Genomic DNA, 27,064 nt, shown 5'->3' with positions numbered 1-27,064 from the left:
GTTATACTAGAAACCTTGTTATGGAAAACAAGAAACATTTTACATGCAAAACTGAGAATTCATTGCTTGCTTATTAAAAAAAAAAAAAAAGCAATCTAATAAAAGCAGAGCAAACACTTGTTATTGGCCTAGTGATACTGACACTCAGAGACCAAATTATCTACAAATTATCTAATTAGTCCAGGAAAGTCTTAATATAATATAATTAAGATTATTATACACATTTTCCTAACACCACCCTTCCGTGAAGTTATGCTCAATCTTTCATTGTTCTTCCGGGTCCTACAGTCAATGGCTGAAATTTTCTGTGAGAAAAATGGAAGTTGGGTGGGTTGCACCAAGTCCTCAGTGCAAAAAATTATTTGCCAAAAGACTGTGATCTAGATGCTGGGAGCTTCTTTCTTCTCAACCTAGGGTGGAATTAAAGCAATTTTTATGCTTCTAATGTGTTCTGCATCCTGTCTTTCTTCATTGGTCAACAGTTCCACATTACCTCTGTATTTACTTTATATTGCATGTTTTGTGTATTTGGATATTTTATCTTTGAAAATCTTGTTATTCCTAAAAAGTTTTCTTAGTTCCTAAAGTTGCATTCCCTTAGCAGTCAGTAACTGAACACTGCTAGGTTGTTTATAACTTTAGGGCATCTGGTGTTACACATTGTTTGTTCTTTCAAAGCCCATATTCTTTCTTTTACACTTGCACTCCTCTGTACCACATCATTATTCTAGAGTCATAAATAGTTCATTCTAAAGAGATCAAGTATCTGTTAACACTGTCACTTACATGTAATATGTCAAAATCATTTTAGCAATAGGCTTTACAATGCAGTTACACAAACCAAAGCTAAGACAAATGTGGCAAAAGTTACTTGCTCACCAGGAATTGCAAAAATCTAAACCAAAGCTTGAGGGATAGCCTAGATAAGCCCAGGCACAGCAAGAATGACAAACTCCAGTGCAGAAGCCTTGCAGTGTGCTGAAACCATACTTGCAATTTGGTATGACTCTGTGAATGTGAATGGCCAAATGCAGGAAAACAATAGCTCAGACCATGCCTGTTTGCACTGCGCAAGGACTATTGCTTGCATTTTTATGTCCAGCACCAGGAACGTAAAGGCACTACAAGATGAGACATATACTGTATTGAGAAGAGAGGGGAGAGATACACGTCTGAGCACATTGCGATTAGGTAATTTTTTAGTCAACATGGGCTGATCTCTGTATTAAGGGTATGTAAGGGCTTCAATTCAGCAAGATTTATGTTCAAATTTTCCTAATCTCTCCATGTCTACATATTTCATATACGTGCTATCTAAACTTGGCAGGTGAGTGCAGGCATCCCCCGTGGTCTCAGGGCAGACTCAGATCACTGGTATCTGAGACAATATTCTCTTGCTGCATATGCTAATAGGCTAATGGGTTTGTTATCTGTATGAACAGAGAAAACAGTTTAAAAGTTGTCATTATGTTGGCCCTCAAAGGTCATGAAGATGACTGGGCTGTGAAGTTGTGCCAGTGAAACAGGAACATAATATTTAGTGTTACTGTGGTGCTGTGACATAATGTTCTTTTGACAACATAATGTTCTTTTTCCAGCCAGTACTGCTCCACATGGCCTGGACTGGTTTATTGTTTAAAAAAATGTGGCCCTGAAAAGGTTAGAGAGAACTTTGCTATTGACTAAGTTCTCATCATGCTGCCTGAGGATATATGTGGGTGAAAATTACTGTTTAATTTGAGTCCAAGAGCCAAATTTCTTTCCTATTATTAAAAAAAAAAAAAAAAAAAGCATACAGAGGAACACTTGATATAAGAAAAACAGGATAGATACTTTATGGTCTCTGTTGCCTGTAATTCCAGCTGGTAGCAGTTGCAATTTAAAAATATATATATATATATTTTTGGATAAAAACGTTTTTTTTGTTTTTGTTTTTGTGCGTTTTTTTTTCAAATTATATCTTTTTATTCATTGACTTTTCAATACCATTCCAATACTTCCTAAAAATGTGTAGGAGTTGAAGTATAGTTTCTCACTCAAAATTTCTTGTATATGAGCTTCAGTGATCTCTGTTTATCACTCATGCTCAGTAGGTTTTGATTCTGAACATGAAAGCCACAAAAAAAAAAAAAGTAACTTCATGTCATTCATGCTATAAAATGGCAATTATATTCATCATTATTACTTGGACTAAATATACATCTGTACCTTGTAAATCTACTTAACATCTGTGGATTTTGCAACATGCTGTAATTGAATTCACATTTTCTGGCATCTGTTAATAACCGTTCCTGCTCTTAGTATTACAGTGAAGGAAAATGCTTGTAAGTGGATGCACAATACAGCAAAGTGACAGTCTCCTCTGCCTCCTGTGATACAGATATTTCAGGCAATCTAGATGCTTCAGCAGGCATTTAGGGCTCAGTAGCCGAGGCCACTGTAAAATGATCCAAGCGTATCTTTGCATATCTTTTTTTTTTTTTCTTCTTTTTTTCCCCAAGACTTCTACTGAGTTTCACTCTTCCAGAGCTTACTGATTTCTGTGACAGAACCCGACGTGGTTCCAGGGGTTTCCAGAGGGAGCAAGTTTAATCTGGAAGGTAAGACAAGTTCAGTGATGCAGACTGGTTCACTGATAAATGCTTCCAAGGTCAGAATGGCCTAAGTGACACTGGTGACTTTGTCAATTTAACACAAATGTCCACTCTTACTTCATTTACTGAAGTAGCAAGAGAGATACCAAAAATGCGAAACTAAAAATAGAGTATATGTAGATAAATTGTTCTGATATTTAATAAGTGAATAAGTAGGGTTCTGGAAAATAGTATCTAACATGAAATCATATATTCAAAGTAGATATTATTGTATGGCCTAACATTATATTTGGCAGAACCCAGAAAATGTTCTGCATCATGCCATCTCTTAATTAATTCAGGTTTCTGGCTTGAATGCTTTGCCCTTTGTGAATTGTATGGTAGTTTTGACACTCCTGGGGCACTATTTCCAGTTCTTTGCAAGTGTCCAAAGTTTCAGAGGGACAAGGCAACAGACAGGCAATTCCCAAAACATTTCTACCAGCATGTTCATGTACACAAGCTGCAGGACAAAAACTGGTGTGTCTGAATTTCATGTGTCTGAATTTCCATTTCCCCTGCTGGAGTACCTACATCATTGGTAGGTAAATATACTAGTAAAGTATCACAGTCTGAAAAATTAAGAAAAAAAGGTAACTGTAAATGATTTCATTGATAACCACACATGGGCTGCAACACAGTTAATAGCAACTGCAAGCTCAATTTTTACAGTTTCAATACAAATTCCGAAGTCAACCAGGAAAAAAAAAAAAAGAAGAAAAAGAAGAGAAGAGAAGAGAAGAGAAGAGAAGAGAAGAGAAGAGAAGAGAAGAGAAGAGAAGAGAAGAGAAGAGAAGAGAAGAGAAGAGAAGAGAAGAGAAGAGAAGAGAAGAGAAGAGAAGAGAAGAGAAGAGAAAGGGAAGGGAAGGGAAGGGAAGGGAAGGGAAGGGAAGGGAAGGGAAGGGAAGGGAAGGGAAGGGAAGGGAAGGGAAGGGAAGGGAAGGGAAGGGAAGGGAAGGGAAGGGAAGGGAAGGGAAGGGAAGGGAAGGGAAGGGAAGGGAAGGGAAGGGAAGGGAAGGGAAGGGAAGGGAAGGGAAGGGAAGGGAAGGGAAGGGAAGGGAAGGGAAGGGAAGGGAAGGGAAGGGAAGGGAAGGGAAGGGAAGAGGAGAGGAGAGGAGAGGAGAGGAGAGGAGAGGAGAGGAGAGGAGAGGAGAGGAGAGGAGAGGAGAGGAGAGGAGAGGAGAGGAGAGGAGAGGAGAGGAGAGAAGAGAAGAGAAGAGAAGAGAAGAGAAGAGAAGAGAAGAGAAGAGAAGAGAAGAGAAGAGAAGAGAAGAGAAGAGAAGAGAAGAGAAGAGAAGAGAAGAAAGAATTCCAGTTCTAAAAGTTTCACAGAAGACTTGCTTTAAAAAGAAAGAAATGTGAAGGCAGTGGTCAGTTCTTAACCCAGCATCTCTTATTTATAGTCCTCAACTTCATTCCAGCAGCTTGTTTTATCTACCTTGTTATCTCATTTTATTTGAAGATTAAGCTTGTTGAAATAAATATTTTTCTCTTCGTGACCTCAACACTAACTGATACTTAGGGTCTTTCCTCTTCTCAGAAACTCTGTATATCATTTAAGAAGACAAAGAAGTATCAGGTGGTGAATATTTATGTAATTTATCCTGTTTGTTTTTTAATTTTTCCAGCACACCCATTCAGGGTAATGGTAATAGTTGTGAACCCCTCCTTTTTACCAATCCTGCTCATATTTCTCATCTGAGCTTGAACTTTCAATTCCTGTAAATAGTTCAGTGACCATATTTTCCTATCAACCCCCCCTCCTGGAGCCAATGCTGTATTTAATGACTGCATTTCCCAACATTTCCAGTAACAAGATTTTTATAGACAAAAATAAAATGATAAGAAAAGGTACAAAAGGCTACAAGGTGGTTTCACATTGATATGTGGCTCAGGAGAAGGATGAACGAACTCAGAAAAGCTGTTTATGAATTATATGTTGGGCTAAAACATGTGTTAGGTACACATTTATGTCTCTTTTTCTAATACCCTTTACACCCCCACCTTCTATAAGGTATAAATTCAGATGTGAAGAGAAGTTTTACCTATTTCCTACTTTTACCTGATAAATAAATCTCTGTATCTGCCTTTATCTTCACCTGTGTTAATGCATATCATTAGTTACTCCTCATGGTCTCTGCAATTTTTATCTATGTGACATACACATTCAACAATATTTTCGTATTGTTTGATTTGAGGTGCTTTGTTCAAAATAAAGCAAGCTTGAGCAATATCAGAATTAATATCGAATCAGCAGCCGCAGGATTGCATGAATTCAGAAGTCATCTCCCAGATAGAACCAAAGCTCTGCAAGTCATCACCTTAACTTAGAAAAAAAGGAGTCAGGTTGGCAGGAGAATTTGTCAGTAATGGCAATGGCTGTAAAATGTAGAGTTTAATCCCTTGCATTCAGTTCTGGTAAAATCATATTTAATATACCTATCTACAAAGGTTACATGGGTTCCATTGGGCATCAGGACAAAATTAGATTTTATATTACAGCTAAGAGTATCTCCCAGAAGGCAAATGTTGTGACAACGAACTGTGAAAGGGCAAACTCTAAATGCTGATAGAAAAGGTTAACAGCATGCTGAAGAATGTAATACAAAAGGAACACCCTACACTCTACAAATCTGACATAGAAAGTGTGTAAGAACCAATTCCGGAGACAACGAGTACCAAGAGAAAAAAGGAAACCCATATCATTAAGCAGAAAAATGAGCACATTTTCTGAGGCTAAAGAAGCCTTCTTAAAAAACATATGGGAATCTTGTGTAAATAACAAAATATAAGACAGATCTTGTCCAAATAAGACAGATGCCAGGTCTGGTGTAAATCGGAAATAAAGAAAGCCAAGAGAAGTTTGGAATAGTGGTGAAGTAAATGATAATAACACCAAGATGTTATCCATAACAGGAAGAGAGAGAGAGAGAGAGAGAGAGAGAGAGAGAGAGAGAGAGAAAAAAAGGACCCAATAAAATAATGTCAAGAGAAGAGTCATAACTGAGATTAAAGTAAAAGCAAAGGAACTTAATGTTATTTTTAACCAATCATTACAGCAGATAAAGAACAGGGAAATTTTCAAACCAAAGGCTTTTTTGTATCCTTTTTGTATAACTTTAAACTAAAGTCTCTGAAGGGAAAAGTTAAAAAAAAACTTACAAGTTCTCAACTGCAATAAATAGGCTGTCATAGCCTATTTCATCTGAGATCAGAATGAAATGAAGTGTGAAAAAGGTGACATACCTATGGGTCTGCTACTTCTCTCCTATGAAGGAACTTCTCTCCAATGTAGGAGAAGCAGTGTTTTATGTTCCTTGGTCTCCTCCTTTCACTGTTTTTTTCTTTTATCTTGATGGCTTTTTACCTCATATTTCTGGGGCTTTAACCAATTTCCTCCACCTCTAGAAACCAATAGGGTATTCATAGTGCCTCGAATTGTGCCAGGGGAGGTTTAAGTGGGAAATTAGGAGATATTTCTTCTCAGGAGTAGCAGCCAGGCATTGGAATGGGTTGCCCAGGGAGGTGGTAGACTCACCATCCCTGGGGGTGTTTAAGGAAAGGTTGAATGTGGTGCTTAGGGACATGATTTAGTGGGTGATACTGGTGGTAGGGGGATGGTTGGACTATATGATCTTGGACGTCTTTTCCAAATTTAATATTTCTATGATTCTATGATTCGTTGTAATCTCCCACCTTTCCCATTCCTCTCCTTCCTATCCATCTTCTCACGGTGCTTTCTGTAGGTTTTAAGTCTTTCCTTTCTAATAATCCTCTGCGTTTGTTACTTCACTTGTGGTTTCTTCCTCTTCTTCAGCTGGAAATCTGCATTGGTTATTTAAGTATGTAAACTCTTAAGGACAGGGAATGTGTATCTTTTTAGGAATGCTGCCTGGCAAAAGAAAGTGGTAGATGGTGATACTGTAGGTGGGTAAAGAAACACTATGAATATTAAATAAATTTACAAGTGCTGAGAATGCAGTTGACTTCACACATATTTTTTTCACATTTTAGGTAGGTGAGAATCATTTTCCAGCTTTATCCATCCAGAAGTTGGGCATCAGATTTCATCTTCTTCACTATTCAAGAAAGAGAGAGAGGTTATTTCTGAAAACAATTGACCCAATCCTAAAAGACATAATGGTAAGGTGAAAAAGGGACAAGTAGTCTTCTGGAAGTGCCTATTTCTGTTAACTTTAAAAGCTTAGGTGGACATCTCAGAGTATGAGTGTGTTTTGTTGAGCTCACTGTTTTGTTGGGCAAGGTTGATTTAGCTTGTTGTTGTGACAATGCATAGTGCAGAGGCTCATGGGAACAAAGGGTAAAGTCAACAGAATTCTTTATTCTTCATGTTGATTTTTAATGAAGCTGTTAAAATAAATAACCTAATTAGTTTGAGCTGTCACTAAAATTAGAATGACTCCAAATGGAAAGAGAAGCGGTTTGGGTTTGAGGAAGATTTACTGATTGAGTGTGAACCATTTACTTATTCTTAATTTAAAACAAGAAAAAAAATATGCTTTTTCCTTCATTTCATAGATATCAGGGATCAAATTCAGAGTTGAGAAGTACCCTTGTGGGAAACAAATAAAGTGACAGCAGAGTGGGAGGAATAAGAGTTGTTATCCAAAATGTTCCTGACACCATCACACCCCTTCAAGTGTTTGTTAAATAATATATTAATAGTACATACAGCCTGGGAAAACGTCATTCTGAACAGATGCTGTGGAGAAGGCAAATGTTGTGATCACTGTGGTAACGCAACAGGCTGTGCTCTAACCACCGGACTGGCAGCAAAGCCTAAGAGCCAACTGCTATTAGAAATGGTTTAGTATTACTTTCTGTCTGCAGCCTTAGGTTCTTTATGGTTCCAAGTGCAGCTTTATGAAGAACACAAGTTCAGAAAACACTGCTGATGTTATATGTAACAATTGTGAGTTCACTGTCTTGCCATCTTTCTTTTGCTCTCTCTCTGCAGAGATCTGCTCTGGCAGGCTGTGAGGTTATCTTTCAAAATGGATGAAACCTTAACCCCTCAAAGTCCTTGAAAACCTTAATACATGGTCTCAAGGAAATGCCAGTAATGATCTGCATTTAGCTCGTGTGCCTGTCTTTATAAAAAATGTTGGTCTAGATGTAATATGTGAAATACTAAAGCTGACTTTGAAAAGCCATCAGTCTGAGGTGTGAGATTTCCTTACCCACTAGAAAAGGGCATCATGCTTCACTGTGCATTAATGACTTGTTAAAAGTTTGGACGAACACAACAATTGTTAAAAGCATTCTGGCAATGTGGGTAAGACTATTCGTGCCAGATCCACAGTAATTAGCATCTTCAAGTGTAATGAAGAATTGCCAGTTCCTCTTTTTGCTTGGTTCAAATGTGTGGTTGAGGAAGTACAAATGATACCAACAGATGGATCAGAACAATTAAAATTAAGGTGTTAGAAATGTTTGGATTTGTCTTGTGTAGGCAATCTTAGAGTTCAGGTGTTGTTGAGAGCTGAAATTTTCTGCCATCAAAGCAGAAGACAGTCTGTCAGTGTATGAACCAAGGCATACAGGCAAGAGAAATGATTAGAGGCTGTCTGTAGCCTTCAGGTTCTCTCTTTCCTTCTTTTAACTTCTATAAATTTTGCTAATACATCTGTTTTGGATTTAGTAAACCTATAGCCCTTCTCTGGCTTGAATTAAATGTGATTTTCAGTGTCACTGTAATAATCTAAAATCAGGGCACTTCATACCTCCAAGTGTGGTGTTTAGGGACTGGAAGGTATCCAACTCTTGCATCTATCACTGTTGGATATTCAAAGGATATTCATATAAACTACACAAGCTACTTTGGAAAATGGAAATGTGGTGGCCAGGGCAAGTTTCTTCCAGTGAAAATTGATAATCAGAGCAATATTCTGACACTCAGTAAGATAGCGGGAAGCACACCTCAACCAGAGGTGTGATGTCACTTAATTTATAATTTTAGAATTCAGCAGTAAAAACAGGCCAGGAAAGCCTATGTAGGTGAAAATGGGCCTATTCTTTTAAGAGATGTAGCCAATCTAAAGAGACAGTTTGCTGCATGGACTTCAATGCATGATTGAAAAGATTGTTTCAGGAAATCTTCATAAGAATTTTTTAATCTGACAGTGGTGGGTTAACCTTGGCTAAGGGCCAAACTTCCACCCAGCCACTCTCTCACCCCCCTTCTTTAACAGGACAGGAGGACAAAACAAGATAGAAATGGACATTGGCAGGGTGAAGACAGGGAGATAACTTACCAGTTACCATCATGGGAAAAACACTTTCAACCTCAGGAAAATTAACCTAATTTATTGTCAGTTAAAATAGATTCGGTTGGTAAGAAAGAAAAAGTAAAATTTCCACAACACCTGCCTCTTCCCCAGGCCCAGCTTCACCACCTCACTCCCACACCCTCTCTCCCAGCAGCACAGGGATGGGATGGGATGGGATGGGATGGGATGGGATGGGATGGGATGGGATGGGATGGGATGGGATGGGATGGGATGGGGGCTGCACTCAGCCCCCCCAGCCCCTCTTGGCCATCCCTTCCTCCTGCTCCAACGGGGACCCTGCCCTGGCCTGCAGCCCTTCAGGAACACCCTGCTCACACGGGGGCTCCCCAAAGCCACAGCTCCCTCAGGAAATGTCTCCCTGCTGCGGCGTGGGCCCTCCCCGGGCTGCAGGGTGGAGATCTGCTCCAGCAGGGCTCTGTAGGGCTGCTGGGGGAATCCCTGCTGCCTGTGGGCCTGGAGCCCCTCCTGCCCTCCTCCTCCTGGGGCCTGGGCCCTCTGCTGCTTCTCCCTCACTGTGGCCTACTCCTCGGCCTGTGCCCGCTCTGCCCTTTTGGAAATCTGTTTTTCCCTGAGGCTCTGCCAGCTTGGTGCTGAGCTCAGCTCTGCACTGCCATGGAGCTCTTGGAGCCATCTGGAACTGGCTGGAACCCTGCAGCCCCTGCCAGCACCTGGGCAAGAGCACCCTGAACAATAACTTTAAATATATGGTTTCATAGGTACTAAAATAAGTATTTGAAAACATCTTTCCATTCACTGATTATTGCAGCACTGTTAATTCTATTTTAATCCTGAATCATCAGGAGATTCAGGGTCAGTATCTACTTCAAAAACTACACTGATGTGAACCTTCTTGCTTCTTGTTCATGGTGACACATTTACATCACTTACAGGTCAATCCCTGCCCACCTGAGATCTACCTTGCCCAGCCCCAGCTCCCTGCTGCTTTCCTGCCAGTCCTTCTCTATCCAATTAGCTCCCAGCTTGATGCTTCTGTTGGACCATCACTTCTACAATGCTAGCTCCAATTTTCAACCTTGTCTTGAAAGCAGACCTCGAACCAGGCCTCTTTTCCCATAAGGTACAAAACAATCGAGCCCTGTGTCATCTGGATGCTTTAGTTCAAGGGATAGCATTGTAAAGCAAGTGCTTAGCACTTGCATTTAGTTACTTTTTTTTTTTTTTTTTTAAACAGATCAAATGCCTGAGTCCATAAGAACATCTTCATTTCATCCCATTCCTTCCCTTGTATAACAGAAAAACACCTTAAGGCAGAAAATACTTTCAGATCCACTTGACAATAACAGAGGTTTTATCTCCATAGAAGGAATAAAATGTCAGTAGATAGATTGGAGAGCAAAATATGATTTAATAGCCTAAATCAAAGCTTAGTGATGCCAGTGAAAATATCCCTGTGGAAACACCGCAAAAGAAAAAGCAAGTAGATATGAAGACCATCAAATCAAAGGTTTCAGATATCAAATTTAGGTGATTTCTTTGGAGAGAGCATAGCATAAAGTTGAATACACCTCCACACATAAACAAACACCCTCACAGTCTTACATAAGCTTGTTTTAGTCCCAAAACAAGGAAAAAGAGGCAAATCTTAAAACTGCACTTTAAGCTCTAGTTGGAATTTTGCTTATCTTTTTTTTACATCTGCACTCCTTCATTGTGTTCAAGGTTTTCCCTTTTCTTGCCTGTTGATGTGCAATTTTTATGTCTGAGACTATTCATACAGAGAACACAAAAGAAGGATTTCTTGATCCTGACTTGAGAGAAAAAGTCAGTAATGTATTGAGGAAGGGAGTTAAACATTTCATGAACAGGAGAGAGAAAGCTGGCTGCAGCTTATACTCTGCAGAATGACCATTGCCTCTGAACTCTATTCCTTGGACATGGTAGAAACCAGGAACAACTCAGTCATGCGTTGGTAGTAACTCTGCTTTCTGCTAACCTCCCTGACAATATAATAATTCTCCGTGAAGGAACACAGGCTGCTAAGAGGTGTTTAGACTTAACCGTAAGGTTTAGGTCATTTTTTCCACAGCAAAGCGCAGTGTAGTGTGTTCTACAATCACTTGTCAGAGCTGTCAGTTACCCTGTCACTTTTGATTGCCTCTCTGTGAGTCCCAGAGTTGCTTGACATGGTTTTAGTCAAAGAAGTCTGGTGACAAACATATCAATCGCCTCACTAGAAACCTGGCAGGCCAACCACAGTGTAAAGCATATTCTTTATAGTCTCAGATTAAAAGACATAAACAGCAAACCATTTGAAAAATGAGCCTCTGTGCCTGAAATAATGCAAAAGATTTGTTAGCGTTTAAAGCACAGTCATTATAAAAACACTGGTTTGTTCCCAAAATGTTTAGTCACTTTAATGGTAGCTGCCACTAATTGAAATATTTTACATTCCATCTGCTTGGTATTCAAGCTGAGAGAGAGTGGAAATGAGAGTGCCAAGACAGTGCAGCATTCAACCTTTCCTCCCAAAATACTACCCTAATATAATGAATATTTCTCTTCAACGTTCTCTGTAATCACATTTTTTCTTCCCCTGCATTGAACTTCATTTGAACTTCATACAATTGTAGAATGATAGAATATCTCGAGTTGGAAGGGACCCATGAAGATCATCGAGTACAACTCCTGGGTCTGTACAGGACCACCCCAAAATCAGACTATGTGTCTGAGAGCATTGTCCAAAGGCTTTTTGAACTCTGTCGGGCTTGGTGCCGTGACCAATTCCCTGGGGAGCCTGTCCCAGTGCCTGATCACCTCTGTGTGCAGAACCTTTCCCTAACACCCCGCCTGACCCTCCCCTGTCCCAACTCCATGCCATTCCCTTGGGTCCTGTCGCTGTCCCCAGAGAGCAGAGCTCAGCACCTGCCCCTCCGCTTCCCTCGTGAGGGAGCTGCAGGCCACCATGAGGCCTCCCCTCAGCCTGCTCTGCTCTAGGCCAAACAAACCAAGGGACTTCAGATAATAAAAGATTTTGGAGTGTATGTATATGTTACCAACAGAGAGCACCAACTCTTATTTTTAATATCTAACAATTCATTTTTCTTAGAAGCCAGGGATGTTCCCAGAAAGGCAGTCCTCTCACAGCTAACCACTGCCCCAGAAGTTTTCTGTATAGTGGTGGCAGTTTGACATAGGTGTTAGGGAGAACCTTTCTGACTTTAAGGAGACTCTTGTCTTTGGTCCCATTGTAAATTAAATATTTCAAGTGCCTTCACATACTCATCATCAACTGCTTATGGGTTCACTCATGCCTGTTAACTGAAGTTTAATGGAGTGTATGTTTGACTATCTCCACATCTGTCTTCTAGTGGTCTTTGAAATAGTGAGGATTTGAGTGAGTTAAATGCCCATTCCTAGCCTTGTTACAGAATTCTTTTGCATGTGTGCATTTTAATGTGAGGTAATAGTCTGTCCAAGGTGTACATCTGAAAGATCTTTAGCTTTTGTCTCTATGTAACTTTCCTTTGTCCTATGATTTTTCCATTGTCATTTCTGTGACTGATGGAGTTGCAAGTACCAATACCTAACACCATCTTGACATCAGATATTGTACAAAGCTGCTGTTAATGAATACCTTTTGTGACAGTGTTTCTACATTAAGAGATGGTCTGCCATAGATTTTCTTTGATGTTTGCAGCTTTCTTTAACAGAGCCTCAGTCATTTCAGCTGTTAATTCAGTGTTGATATTTGAATGGCTGTGGTATGGTGATGATATGTTGTGAGTGAATTCTCATCACTGGGTAAATTGTACAAACTGCCAGCCAGTAAGCTGCAGTTTGCTGTCTGAAACAAAACAGGATGGTGAACAAACCAGGGCTGGTGAAAAAGCCTCACTGCTCTCTCTGAGATGGTTGTTCTGACACTGTCAGACAAGTTGCTTACTGTGTAGAAACTGGAGTTATAGAATGGAATATTGAAGCAGTGAAAGAAGCTATTAGTCAAAATATTTGTTTCTGCTTTGTTCTGTGTTCTGCTGGGTGCACAGTGCCTGGATATTACCTCTTTCTTTTGTTTTGCCTGCCTTTCATAGCTCTTATCAAAGCTGGAGACGATCATGAAAATTATGGGAGGAGGAGATAGAGCAGGCACAGAAGTAAAATTTTTCTGTGTCCTCTCATTGCTTTTGAGAGAATCTTTACACATCTCCAGTGCTCTCTTATGAACCCATAGTTTTTGTACTTCAGTAATATAAACAGACCTTGGTGGGTAGCTAAGATATAACTTTTTGTAAAATTTTCCTACTTGGAGTATTGTTGCTGTGCATTTGACTGTTCTAGTTGAACTATCTATCTTTAATACTCAAGATATGGTAAGGCAATTGCCCTCCTAATGAAAGAGCTTCCAATGATTAGCTCTTGCCAATGCCTGTTACTGGTCTCAAGCACCCCTATTTTGCATTGAATGATTGAGTTTTGCATTGTGATAGTTATTTCTTTGGCCTTTCAGTAGATACCCTTCTGCTTATCCAGCTTGTGTACCCATCCTTTAATGATTCTGAAAGGACTTGTTTTCTTCCATTAATTTCCTTCAGATCATTATTCCAAGTAAATAGTGAACTGAGCAATAAGTAATTTACAGGACTCCTAGAAGACAGTTAGAACTTTTCTGGTAGCCAATTAGCAGCTCAACTGCAAAAAATTCATAATGGATTCTTTGGGCTCAGTGAGTTTCCTCTTTCTGTAACTTTTTTTCTTTTTTTTCCTATTTCTGTCTGAATAGTTTATGTTTTGTGCTGGTACGTTAGTGCCATTCACAAGTTTTAGTTGCAACTAGATGTTTGTACGTTAACAGCATTTTAAGTTTTTTTTTTTTTTTAAATTAACTTTCATTATTTCTTTGGCATTATCACAGTAATTATATGATTGGTCATGATATGATATTAATATGACTCGATTGCCATATTGCTCCTTGTTCTGATACTGAACTGAGGTATTCTTTGTACTGGGCTCATAAATGATGTCTCTAACATTGAGCTTGTCATGATGCTTATCTTCACATTTACTGTCGATCTAAACTTCACAGAGCAGGGTGGCTTTTCTGTTGCTTTTTTAATGCGTTAATATCATTCAGATTAATGTAAAATGATTTCCTCAAAATTACTGTTTGCTTTCTTCCTATAACATGCTTTTTATTCAGTCTTGAGTGCTAAAAAATTCAAAATAATATTAATGACAGGCACATGTAGAGTTTTTTCCTGCACTGTTCCCCAAACCTTCTTTTGCAGTTTGGTGCTCCTTTGGGTTTCTGTTGCTGCTATCATTTAGCCTTGTTCAGGTTTCCAGTCTTAGGACAGGTAAATTATCTCCGCCTGCTCCATTTTAACAAGTCATTTGAAATTTGAGCTCTATTTCCTCTATTCCTGCTTTTGCAAAAAACAGCATGGGTTTCAGAAAAGGTGACTTGATTCTAAACATTTGTACTCAAATCTTTTCTTCTTTCTACTAAACAGTCCGAAATCTGGTGATATATTGATATCTTTTCTTCAGTTCTCTTAAGAATCATTGGGATTTGACTGCAGCCATCACTTTTCACCCCCATCAAGCAAGGCTGTGTTATAGACCACAAGAGCCTTATGGACCTATGTGACATCTGAGGTCCTGATGTTCTGAGGTCTGCACCCTAGAGACATCCCATATACATCCTGGGGCATACACCAAACTCTCAGAGCCTGTGCCCATTTGCACAGGAATGAGAAACTGTTGCGCATGATGGGGCAGAGTCTGGGCAGTCCTTGAGTTGGGCAGTTTGGACATCAGGATTCTGGTGAAACACAGTGGTATGTGCCCACAGATGAGACCTTTTTTCCTTCCATTGCTGAAGAGGGAGACAGTACCATTCAAGCAGGCACTGCTACTCACAACAGAGCTGATTGTTGGACATCTAGGTCCCTCTGAAACCTGCTGCATTGGATTTCCCCAAGGTTTCTACTTCCACTGGATTAAGGGTTTGTCCCATCCCATACCACTCTCCTCCCAGTGGTGGTGGTCTAGTTAGACCATGTAAATGCTTCTGGGGCAAGGATGTTTTTCTCTTTATTGTTTTTTGTCCTCTGCTAGAGAAATGAATTGTCTGTAAAATTACGCAGACTTCATTGTGTGAGGTACAAGCTGTTCCTATTCACAAGGTTTTCTCTAAAACAAAGAATATGAGATTTTTTCCTTTTCTTTAACATGAGCTGAAATTGTGAGTATGCCACAAGCCTTAGGGTTGTTGTCCATGGCCAAAATCTATGGTTTAATCTAGCTATGGCTCATAGAAGCATTCCAGAACAGAATTAAAGTCCTTTGCTGGTGAAATCTTTAATTTATTTTATTCTTTTTTATTTAATTTTTTTCAACTACTAGTGGCAGAAGACAACATCCAGAAAGACAGGTGGCAGCATCTGTCTCAAGATTGAGATAATAGGAATAAAGAATATTTGCTGAGGAACAGGGGAGTGAAAAAATACTATAATGACATCATGATTCTTTCTTGTGGGGATATTACAATCATTACATTTTTACCTGTACAAATAAGTAGTATCCTCTGGTCCTCCGGTCTTGGTATTAAATAATGATAAGGCAGGGAAAATACAAGAAAATAATGAAGCTATTTTAGCTGCTTAAAATTGGAAACTGAGGCCTAGAAGCAAGAAGCAATTTGGACTCAGAAATTGAATGACATAACACAACTGAAACTCCTGGGGGCAAATCCAACCACAATAAGAGTCATGTATTTAAAAAGCTCTTTACAAGCATTGACCTAACATTGGATTTGTTAAAATCCCTGTTCCAGCTGACATTAAGTGTATTTTAATAGCAAATTTAGTTTTAATGAATCAAACTCTCCACTAGATACCTGATCTTTGATGGAGAAATAGAAATGGTAAAGGAGTGGGGTTGGATGATGGGAAAGATCTGAAAGCCTGTTTTGCAGAGGGTTAGAATGGACGAGCTCAAATTTTATTCTAGTCAGGGAATCAAAGATATCAGATTCCAGAAATATGCTTTCATTCTCAGGTCATATAAAAGTTTTTCTATAGTAACTGCTTAAATATTTACACTGCTTTGAAAAGTTTTATGTGTATGATACTGTCTATTATAATGAATGAAATGCCTTTCTCCTTTTCTTTTTTCTTCACTTTTTTCCAGGGGATTTAAGTTTAACATTGAAAATATGTGCTTAAAGTTCCTTTCAACTGCAATTTATTTTACAGTATCTCATATATGTACTCAAATTTCTCTTAGTAGAAATCTTTCTTCTTTTTATAAAATATGCCTGGAGTTGGAAGAAACTTCTGGCCATAAAGATCACTTTTTCTTTCCTTTCTCCTCATTCTCATGCTCTCTGTATATCACTGCCTGTCTTTCTCATCTTTTTGAAGGCTTACTGCTTCTTTTAAAGCTGCTTTTGTTCTTTAAGCAGTACAGGACTCCACTGCTTCTGGCACTTTTTATTTATATATTTATTTATTTAGGAGCCTATTCTCTAGATTAGATTGCTTTCAGCAAATATTTCATGTGAAATAATAGTGCACAATTAAACTGATGTCAGATTAAGATAATGGCCCTCACTGTGAGTGCTGTTCTTCCTCTTTTCTTTTGTCGTCTTTGTTTCTTATTCTAAACATCCTTACAATCAGCAATTAGCAATTTTGATATTGCCAAATCTCTCTCTTTTTTTCTCATTTGGCCTGGTACATTGCATCATCCATTTGTCAATCCAAAGTTATTCTCTTGACTGTTACCTATGGTGCATTAGATATTCAATGTCATCTTCTGTCTCCCCAGGTAGCTAAGCTGAATGTGAAGTTTAGTTGTTGCATTTGATACAATTCTGACCTAGCTATTAAAAGATAACAATGGCATCTGTCTGCTTCCTGGTTCTGATGAGGTAGATTCACAATGCAAAAATTGCCTCCTAGAGCAATTTCTTTTCACTTCTTTTTTTCCTATTTGTCTTTCTCTCTTGTTTCTGGCTTTGTGCTCCTGCTTTCTGACGCTTACACTGCTGCTTAGCTTCTCCTCATCTCACACACGTCCTTAATGCATCTTTGTCCCATGTTCTGGTCCAGTATTATGTGCACTTCAACACTAGTACATTTTCTTTAGCAACTATGCATCAGTGTCTTCCTCTGCCTCTCACTGAAAGTCAATGAAGTGAACATTTCACAGTCAGTGCTTTCTAATGGTTTTCCAAAGCCTCCAGGTCACAGTCAGCCTCCCGCTTGGATTTCTTCAGCAAATTCTTTGTAGGTTTTGAGGAAATGAGGGAAGGCCACTTCATTATCCAGGAGCTTACTGAAGGGTAGGTTAATATAAATAAGTGTCTCAAGGATATCTATCTGTCAAGAAGTTGTGATGGCCCTGGAAGAAGGTGGCAATGTGATTAGCCATCTCTTCACCTACATTTGTCAAAAGTTACTGGAAAACATGGAAGGAGTCAAAGCTAAGGTCAAAACTGGGGAAATTGCTACCAAAGTTCAATTACCTTATCAATCTGGGCTGTATATCTATGGCTGTGGACTTCTAAGTTCACATATCATGAAGCCAAAGGTAACATTACTCTTTAACTGTCACTATTCACTCACGGCTCTTACTGACTAGTGGGATCAGTTCCCATCTATAACTATTCTGTGTCATGCATCTGCATTACTCGTGTTTTATTCCCTGCTATATGGCACTCACACTAGCTGCCCAAGTTTGAGCTGACACCTAAATTTAGATCCCATATGTGGTCTGCCACTTCCTGTAAAGAAATATTTGTCTACAGCAGGTAAGAGCAAATTGCACTGAGCAGAGGATAGTCCTAGTATGATTCTTACTTTAAATATCTATATCCTATATTCTTCTCTATAGAAATTCAATAGATCTGATAAGGAATCACCAATTATCTTACTATAGCAATCTTCCACTGATTCAAGATATGAAAAACAAGACAAGGATATTTTCTGAGGGACATCCTCAAAGCCTTGGAAGTCCTTCAGAGTCGTTGGAAGCACCCTGGGAAACTTTGATGTTCAGAAGCTAGAAGAAATGCCAGTTTTTCATATATCTCTGAGGTTGCTCCATCCATTGTGCAGTCCTAACTAAGCAATTTCCATAATTCAGCCTTCCTGAGATTCATGTCCCATTTGCAAACAAGCAGAATCTTCCAGCTTCTGCTTGGGAGGATCTTTCCTTTAAACATATAAAATTTGAAACTCTGTTGTTCCTATCAGCAGAAGAATAGTTACAATTGGTACTGAGATGAGACTGAGCTGCTCAGTCTGCTCCTTTTCCTATCACAGTTCCTGTGCAACTCTCCTTATCTTCCAGACTTCCAACTCTATTTTCACTTTCCTGTTCTGGTCCATCGCCAAGACACATTGCTTTTCCAGCTCCCTGGCTGCACTGACTGACTTGATCAAGAGATTCTACTTCAAAAGATTGTGGGAAAGGTCTGGGGACTTCACCTCCTATAACAGTTACAGATCTTGATCAAATCTTTAGTTGTACCTCAGACTTTCAACTTAAGAATTCTTCTCCAGGAAAATTTGACATCACTTGGTGAAATGGTGAAATTAATCATTTTTTTCACACTTTTGCATTACTGCCTGTGCTACTGGCCTTATGTATTAAAAAAAAAAAAAAAAAAAAAAAGTTTCATCTAGCGCTCATTGTGAAAAGAATTTTGTCCTCTTCTGTTTATCTGTGAATGATTCCTTAAACAGCAAAATTATCTTGAAATTTCTATGAAAAATAAGTTTTGTATCTAAGTAAGATGAAGAATATGCCTTTTTGGGGGAGGGTGTGGGGGTGGCTGAGGTGGAATCTGTTCCCTAATCTTAACCACATTGCTGCTAGGAGAATTATATTTAGAGAATTAAATCCCATGCAGAAAAGCTCAGGGATCTCTCTGCTCAGGGAACAATTATCATTATGTAAACAATATGATATTAAGCACAATTTATGGCATTAAAAAGGGCAAGCAATTCACCCTGAAATAATTAAAATGTGGTGACTTCTAAGAGTGCAGATATATGATTGCCTCCCACTACTCAGACCTTAAAATGTTTACTTGATTTTATTGTACAGTGGAAAAGCAGAAACGGCGGTCTGGTAAACTTTCTGTATTTCACACACAGGTCCTCTTTCAGCTGCAGCATTCTTAACTCGCTTTCCACTTCATATACTAATTCTTATCCTCACCATATTCAACTAGTAGCTGGATAGTTCCTGAAGCCCATGACCTTTCCTTTCTCACATCTCTGTGTGAGACTGACCACACTGTGACACTACCTTTCTTCCACTCTGTCTCTCAGACGTATCTTGAAGATTTTTTTCTCTCCCCTCCCCCCCCTCCCCCCCCCTCCCCACTCCTTTTTTCCTCCCTGGAACCACTTCTCAACTATGGAGCTGCAAGCTAGAGAAGGTAAGGTGGTCCTCTCAGAGCCAAGTCGGTCAAGCTATTTCTAAGGATTTCTTAAAAATCCTAGGGAAGCAGAGTCTCAATATGGGAAAAGTTCTGTTTCTCCAGAGCAGAACAGTCAACTTGAGAAGCACAAACAATGGGGTGTAATTCATGATTTTAAGTACCATTGTTGAAGAAAAGGAAAGCCACATATACAGAGTGCAAGAAAATCAAATGGAAGGGAAGATACCAAAACATTATGCTCAACTACAGAACAGAAACATCACTACAGTCAATTCCAAGGAGAGCCAAACCACTGAATTCTGCAGAAAATCTAGAATGAAATTAATCACTCCTTCTTTGGTTGTCCAGCAAGCAAATATACCATAGAACGTTTGACTGAACAAAGTTGTTATCAGTAACCTAAAAAGTAGAATTCACTTTCCCAAATTTTTATTGCCAAAAAAATAAATAAATAAAAATGAGGTGCTTAAGTGTAAAGTTCATCACTTAGGCTTTGTCTGTCTTCAATGAAGTGAGATAGTCACCTCCAAATACTGAATTATGTTTTATGATAGATACCTAGTTTAGCATGAGATGAATTCCCCCTAGAATGATAATGTTAGGTCAGCTGTATTCCACTCCATGATTGCTGTTTCTAGAATTCCCAGTAAAACAAAATGATCAGTTTGTTTGTTGAATCATATAGCAGTGACGTTCACAAATATTTAGCCAATAATTTAATGATGAGCAAAAACATTTATTCAATAAAAAACGTACAGTAGTATTTTAAATGTCTTGTGCTGTGAGACTGGAGTATGTATTTAAGATTTTTTTATGCAGTTGTACTTAAAATATAGTCTACAAACGAAGCATAACCTTCAACTCTCCCTTTACAAGTTCTGTGTTGTGAAACACTTGTCAAATTAGTAAGTCTCCAGTTAATTAAAATTAAACATACACCAAAATATTTTCTAATTTGCAGTTCTACTCCTTAAATCAGTATTTCTGAGCAGTTTGAACTATGTGGTTTAATTAACAGGGAATAGGGCTCTTCAGTTTGGCCCTGTATTACATCTTGGATAAAATAATGTTTCTAATCCTGCATTAATTTACTCCCTACCATGACTAGCACAGTTCAAAGATAAAAATTAATATTTTCAGGGCTTAGCTCTGCACAGTTATCTAGGCTCCTATCTTTTAATCTTGATATCCACCCACGCCACAGCTCCACAAGCAAGAAGATTAGGAAAATAGGACAGTGAATGCACTATCACTGTACTGTAATGCATATGAAAGTTATTGGAGGATAATACGGTACTTTATCTAACCTCAGTCTACTCTGAAGTATGCTCTTCAAGTCACATTTAAATGTCACACTAGACATTCTATTATTTTGGCCTTGCACAGTCCTTGACAGCAACTGAAAATGGCTTCTGACTTTTGGTATCCACCTTTCTCAGAGAGAAGTGAACTGCAACATAAGGGCCAGGGAGGAGTTTTCCTATTGCTACCCACCTCACCCCTCTCAAGTCAGTCCTTACATGTGTCATCTTGGTTGGATGTGGTATGAGCATGTGGTTAGAAAAATGTCACTGCAGTTGAATATGACTATAAACACTGGTTTTAATTTTCACATTATCTCTTGTTGGGAAGATACTGATCTGCACCTATAGATGCTGTGCTGCCAGCAAAAATGGTGTGCCTTATGGAATGGCTGGCACCACCCCACAACCCCCAGCCCACCCCTCCGCCATTTGTCGCAACTGGCCAGTCACAATTTTAGGAAAAAGAGAGCAAAACTCCCCTGGGTTGACAGTGCAGTGGTGATAGATTTCTGCCGTCTCTCTACTGGAACAATTAAAGCATGTGGTTTATGGGAGACAGAAAGATAAGATGCCCAGTAGCTGGTTCTTCTCAGGACTTGCTCTCTAAACTACTTTTTTTCAGAAGATTCTTCCTTCTCAGGGGAAAGTGTGTCACCTGTGTGACTGTCCCTGCGACAGTTGTAGGCTGCTAACACATTAGCACGTATCTGGGCAGTGTTTGGTGTAGGCAGTGGAAAAAATAATAATAATATATATATATGTTTTTTCACTTCAGAAGAATAATGACTGTTTTTATACCTTCATTGCTGGCACTGACATAGTTGCATCTTGTTGCTGTTGTCTGGGTGGAGTATAGTTCAGATGCTCAGCCTCATTAAATTTAATGATGGCTCCCTAAGATTCTTCTTCCTAATATTCCACTTGGTGAAACGCTTAATTAAAGTCAAGTTCTCATTATTGTTTGATTCTTTGAAGTTGGTATTCTACTGAGATATGTCTCTATTATCAAATAAAAAATTAACATTTGTGCCCGTATGCTTCATTAAAGAACTGATATAGAAATGTAAACCCTTTGCCTGCCAAATTGCTTGTGCACATTCTATCACATTAAAGAAATAGACTTAGACGGTATTTAGAAAAAGAGTGAAAAAAGGAAAAGTGCTACCGACAAGATTTGTTGGTATCAGACAACAAGTGTGGACTTTATTTTGTGATTTTTTTTCATTTGGACACATGGCCATTGTTGCACCTTAAGAAGAAATGGAGGAAACAACATATGCAACAGTCCATTAGCATACTCTTAATTCAACCCATTCATAAAGTGAAAAGGGAGATAAAGCTGTTTCACTGAAGTTTTGAGCTCTCTTTAGAGCACCACATCAGGCACAATATCTCATGAGGGATGACTAATGTGCAGGTACTCAGTTACTTTGCAGTTAAACATGGGTGTCTAGAGCCATTTGCTGTGCCACAGTTTTTTTCTGATTTCCAGCTCCTGCTCCAGAAGGGTCTGGCTTAAGCCTTACGGTATATCTGCCAGGACCCTGAGGATCTCTCAGATACCATGGGGTATTTCAAATAGCACTACGCATTTACATTCAGTTTACTGAACTAGGTCCTTATACAAACAACTTTTAAAGCACAACTGGTGTGTTGTTTATATTTTATTTATTTATTTATTGAGACATGGGGGCAGGAATATCATGCCCTAGAGAAGATGTAGGCGCACTAATTCCAGGTCTTGTTCCTGGATGATAACAGTCCACTCAAAACCAATCTTTTTCAATGTAAAGTTAAGACTGTATTACTGGTTAAGCATCACTTAAAATTTATCTATACCGAATGTCATCTGTTGTTCTATTGCTTAGTTATTGTCTTGTAATAGCTTTCTTAAGCTCTCAACCACCTTATTTTTCTTACCATAAATAAATTAGTATCACCAGCAAACCAGATTAATTAATTATTCACAGTTTTCCAGTTCATATGTGAATACATAGAAAAGCACAAGTCCCTGGACTGGGGACCTCACGATACTGCAAGTCTAATTGCTTACTGCTGTCCCCCTTTCCTATCATTTAACAGATTGTTTCACCTGACAAAGAACTTCCATCTTATACCATAGCAGCTTAATTTTGGTAAGATTTGGTTAATTTCCTCAACGTCTTTCTCTGACTTTTTGTTAAATATCTTTTTTGGGTGAGTAAAAAAAAAATAAAAATGAACCCACATACTTGTTGATTCATCAAATAACCCCAGAAAGTATACAAGGTATGAATTTTTTTCAAAAGGCTGCATTGCTACACCCACACTATTTTCCAATTTATCTGTTAATTCTGCTTTTTATTACAGGTTGTACTGGACATCAGATTTTTACCCTGCAGTTCCTAGAATCTCCCTTGGAAGATCTATTGGTTTCACATTAACCATCTTCCAGTTCTCTGGAGCTTTTACACTTACAGTTTGTTGATCATATCAAGCTTATTCAATTTGCTTTGTAATAATCCCATCAGTCTCCTTATACATGAAAATTCATGTAATATTTTTGTTGTGAAAAGAATATTAAGCTATACAAGATAGGATCGGCCATTAGATTCTGTTTATTGTTTCATTTTTACAGTAATTACAGTACTTCAGTGAGGAAAAGAAAAAACTTATTTTTAATGAAAATCTCCATTAACATAATCTCAGTGAGACTTTATTCTCAGTAGTTGTGAATTGTTTCTAGCTCATGGGCTACTTTTAAAATCAATTAGCATAAAATGGTATTTTCTCCTTTCATTTGCTACTCAGTGTTCAGCTTTGTCTCTTAATCAAAGAGAAAAAATGACAATGGATCCCATGAATAATATTAATTGCAAAAGCATAAAAAGCTGGTACAAAGAAAGACACATTCAAATATGTTTTAATTTGACTACTGTAACATTATCTTTTTCCTGTACAATAGCACATAGCCTGCTAACAAGTAAATGTTAATTTCACAACTAAACAAGACCCTTTCTATTTAAAACTATGAAATCATGTCTTTATTAAATCTCAGTTAGCACTGTACTTGCATTGGGCAACAGCATCAGAAAATGGGAAAATAATAACATTTTTTTCAAGTAGGGTAAACAACTTAGTCTTTCACAGTTGAAGTACATGATACTTTTGAAGATCAGTGCTTTCTCAACTTAACAGGTATACCCAATGATATGGTATTAACTCTTACTCCAATTTGCTACTCTTACAAATGTGGAGAACCACCAGTACCATGATCGTTGATCACTGTGGAAATTTGACACACTAAACATGATTTTGGAAATCAAGCCAGATTCTGGTTTTGGCAATGTTTGCTAAGAAGATTTTTTTTAAGAAAGAGATGTGAAATTAAAATGAAACTTACTGAAAGACACCTAGAAGAATATTACTTTAAAAAAAAAAAAAATTCACCCATATTGTCTAGGTCAAAGCTGGGGTTTTGATATTTAGTCAACATTCTATGTTTTTAGTTTGGCATTGTGCTCTTTTTTGTCCATATAGGTAGCCATGCTACAGATGTCATTTCATGACATAAATAGTTTATAGTCTTTTATATTTTTTTTTGAGAAATTAAATGATTTTTTAAATAAAGAATCTGTAAAATACACTGGAGAAAGTAATATAAATATATATTATGAGGTTATGTGTTACAAGGCTCATCTGCTTATACACGAAATAGACAGACTGAAATACCAGGCCTGCCAGTTGGCTACCAAAGGGACCAGGAGGTCCAAGCCAGCTACTGGAGACACTGTAAGGTCTGGGGATAGATTGAGAGACCGTTTTGCATATGTGGCATCTATGTGCATGAGGCAACAGGAGATCAGAGGATACAAGGGCCAGTTAGTAGGTAGACCCCGGTGTCTGCCTGTTACTGGAGGGCTCCACAGTGTGTGTCTGCATGTATTTGCATTCAGATGCACAAGCAGCTGGTGTGGAGATGCAGCCTCAGGGACTCTCGTGCTGAGAGTCTGAAGAGACTGGAGAGACTGGGACCCAGAGGCAGATACTGCCTCTTCATCCCAATCAGCTGGAAAAGACAACAGGATGAGGCAATTAGTGCTGCTTTTGTTTGCCCAAGCATTGACTGCATAAACTTGTGTTGATCTACGGAGACAGACATGTATAGATGTGTTTTATGTGCGTGCTCTATATATGTGTAACTACTGAGAACACATGTTCAGGCTTGGACCTGTGGGCCTGAAGCTGCAGAAGTCTCATCTTTATCAGCCTATCATATTGAGCACTCCTAACTTATATATTGAACATGTTTGTTTGTTTTAAAATACTGTAAAAGTAAATGGTTACTTCATTGGAAGACATTTTTACATCAGATTATAACTTTCATCAGAGAAGTCCAAAAATACAGGTATGTCCAAAAGACAGGTGAAACACATGTTATGGATTGCTTATATCTCACTTAGAAAGTAAACATCGAGTCTAAACTATTCTTTGTGATTTTATTGTTTGTGTGTCAGCAGCCATATCCTAAAAAAATGGCAAATCTCATCCTAAATTGGGTTAGAGAGAGATAAAGTGAATTGTTATCTGATGTATCTCTCCTTCTCTCCTAAGATTGTAGAGGAGGCTGGACACTCAACTGTTAACTAATTGGACTTAGGTAAAATGAGTTCTTCCCAAAACAGCAGAAAAGTTTCACAGTCTTTAAAAACTTTTCCTTCACTCTCCAATTTCCCAAACCAGTGATTTAAATAATGTCTAAGACTAGATTAGTACCAAAAGGTACTATCCTGTAGTGATACACTGCTGCATAAAGGATACCTTAACCTGTTCTCTCTTCCAGACCAGTGAACTGTCATAATGGCTAAATGTCTATTTAAGGTCCATATCAGGTAAGAAAGAATCCCACAGGCCTGAGCTGTCAGAGTGAATATTATATAAAAAAAATGTTTAATATTCACAAGAAAAGGGCTTGGATAAAAACATAATTCTTACATAAATGGTCATTTGGTGCATATGATGTCTTGGTGAATAAATAAACTCAATAATACTTTGTAAATGGCTAAAAAATTAAATTGCAATGGAAATTGCCAGAGAAACTTTTTTTTCTAAACAGAAACTTAAAAAAAAAAAAAAAAAAGGTAACTGGTTTACTTTTAACATTGCAGAAAACTTAAGTCTTTGGATAACAGTTTAAATGATCTTTCACAAATCATCTTTGTAGCCCTCCTCCGGACTCACTTTAACAGATCCACATCTTTCTTGTGCTGGGGACCCCAGACCTGGATGCAGTCTCCAAGTGGGGCGTCACAAGGGCAGAGCAGAGGGGGACAATCACCTCCCTCCCCCACTGGCCACTCCTCTGTTGATGCAGCCCAGGACACAGTTGGCCTTCTGGGCTGCAAGCATGCACTGCTGGCTCATGTCAAGCTTTTTGTTCACCAGCACTGGCGAGTTTTTCTCTGCTGGTCTGCTCAATAAGTTCTTCTCCCAGTCTGTGCTCCTGTCTGGGATTGCCCCACCCCAGGTGCAGTACCTTGCACTTGGACTTGTTAAGTCTTGTGCAGTTCCCATAGACCCACTTCTCCAGCCTGTCCAGGTCCCTTCGGATGTCATCCCTTCCTTCTTTGGTATCAATTGCACCACTCAGCTTGGTGCCATCTGCAAAGTTGCTGAGGGTGCTCTCAATCTCATCATCTATGTCATTATGAAGATAAGAGCTTTCAGGCCTTATTCAAGAGATAGTAGATGCATTGCAATGGATGCAATGAAGATGCGTTATACATACCAGATGGAAATCTGATGAAGTAGGAAGGTTATCTGTGCTTTTCCTCTTAAAGCACTGTTTTAGGATGTGTGTGTTCCTGAATAACAGTAATTGAGCTCAGCCTCAATGTTGTGATGGCCTCTCATTCCCTATTTCAAATATGTCTCTCTGGGAATCCTTACCCCTAAAATATATACAACAAAGCAGACAAGAGAGAAAACAGATGTGAGAGAGGAAGCATCATAGAAATAGGAAGGTGACCTAAGTGAATTTCTGGTCACATAAGAAGTCTACTGCTAGTTGAAGATTTGGAATATGTGATCTAGACCATCAAATCTGCTATCTGAAAAGCAATTCTTCTCTGAACAATTACTAGTTTCAGTCTCATTTGTCTCTCCTCCATTAATACACACATCCACCTACAGGACACTGACAAGTATTATACTATGGAAGAAAGAAGTTATTGAGGAGAGAGGGTATTTTGGAAAGAAAATAAAGACTAAAACATGTAACTGATCTAATAAATTATCCATGTAGCAAAGGACATGAAAGGATCTAAAGGAAGTCAATTCCCTCCACAGATTATTGTGCTCTTCTGCAGTTTAGCGTCCTTTGTATTTCACCAGAATGAAAATGCCAAAAGCCTACAACAT

The sequence above is a fragment of the Cygnus atratus genome, chromosome 2, assembly GCF_013377495.2.
Source record: "Cygnus atratus isolate AKBS03 ecotype Queensland, Australia chromosome 2, CAtr_DNAZoo_HiC_assembly, whole genome shotgun sequence".
NCBI lineage: Eukaryota > Metazoa > Chordata > Aves > Anseriformes > Anatidae > Cygnus > Cygnus atratus.
The sequence above is the reverse complement of the archived record's forward strand: the minus strand, read 5'-3'. Positions refer to the sequence as shown.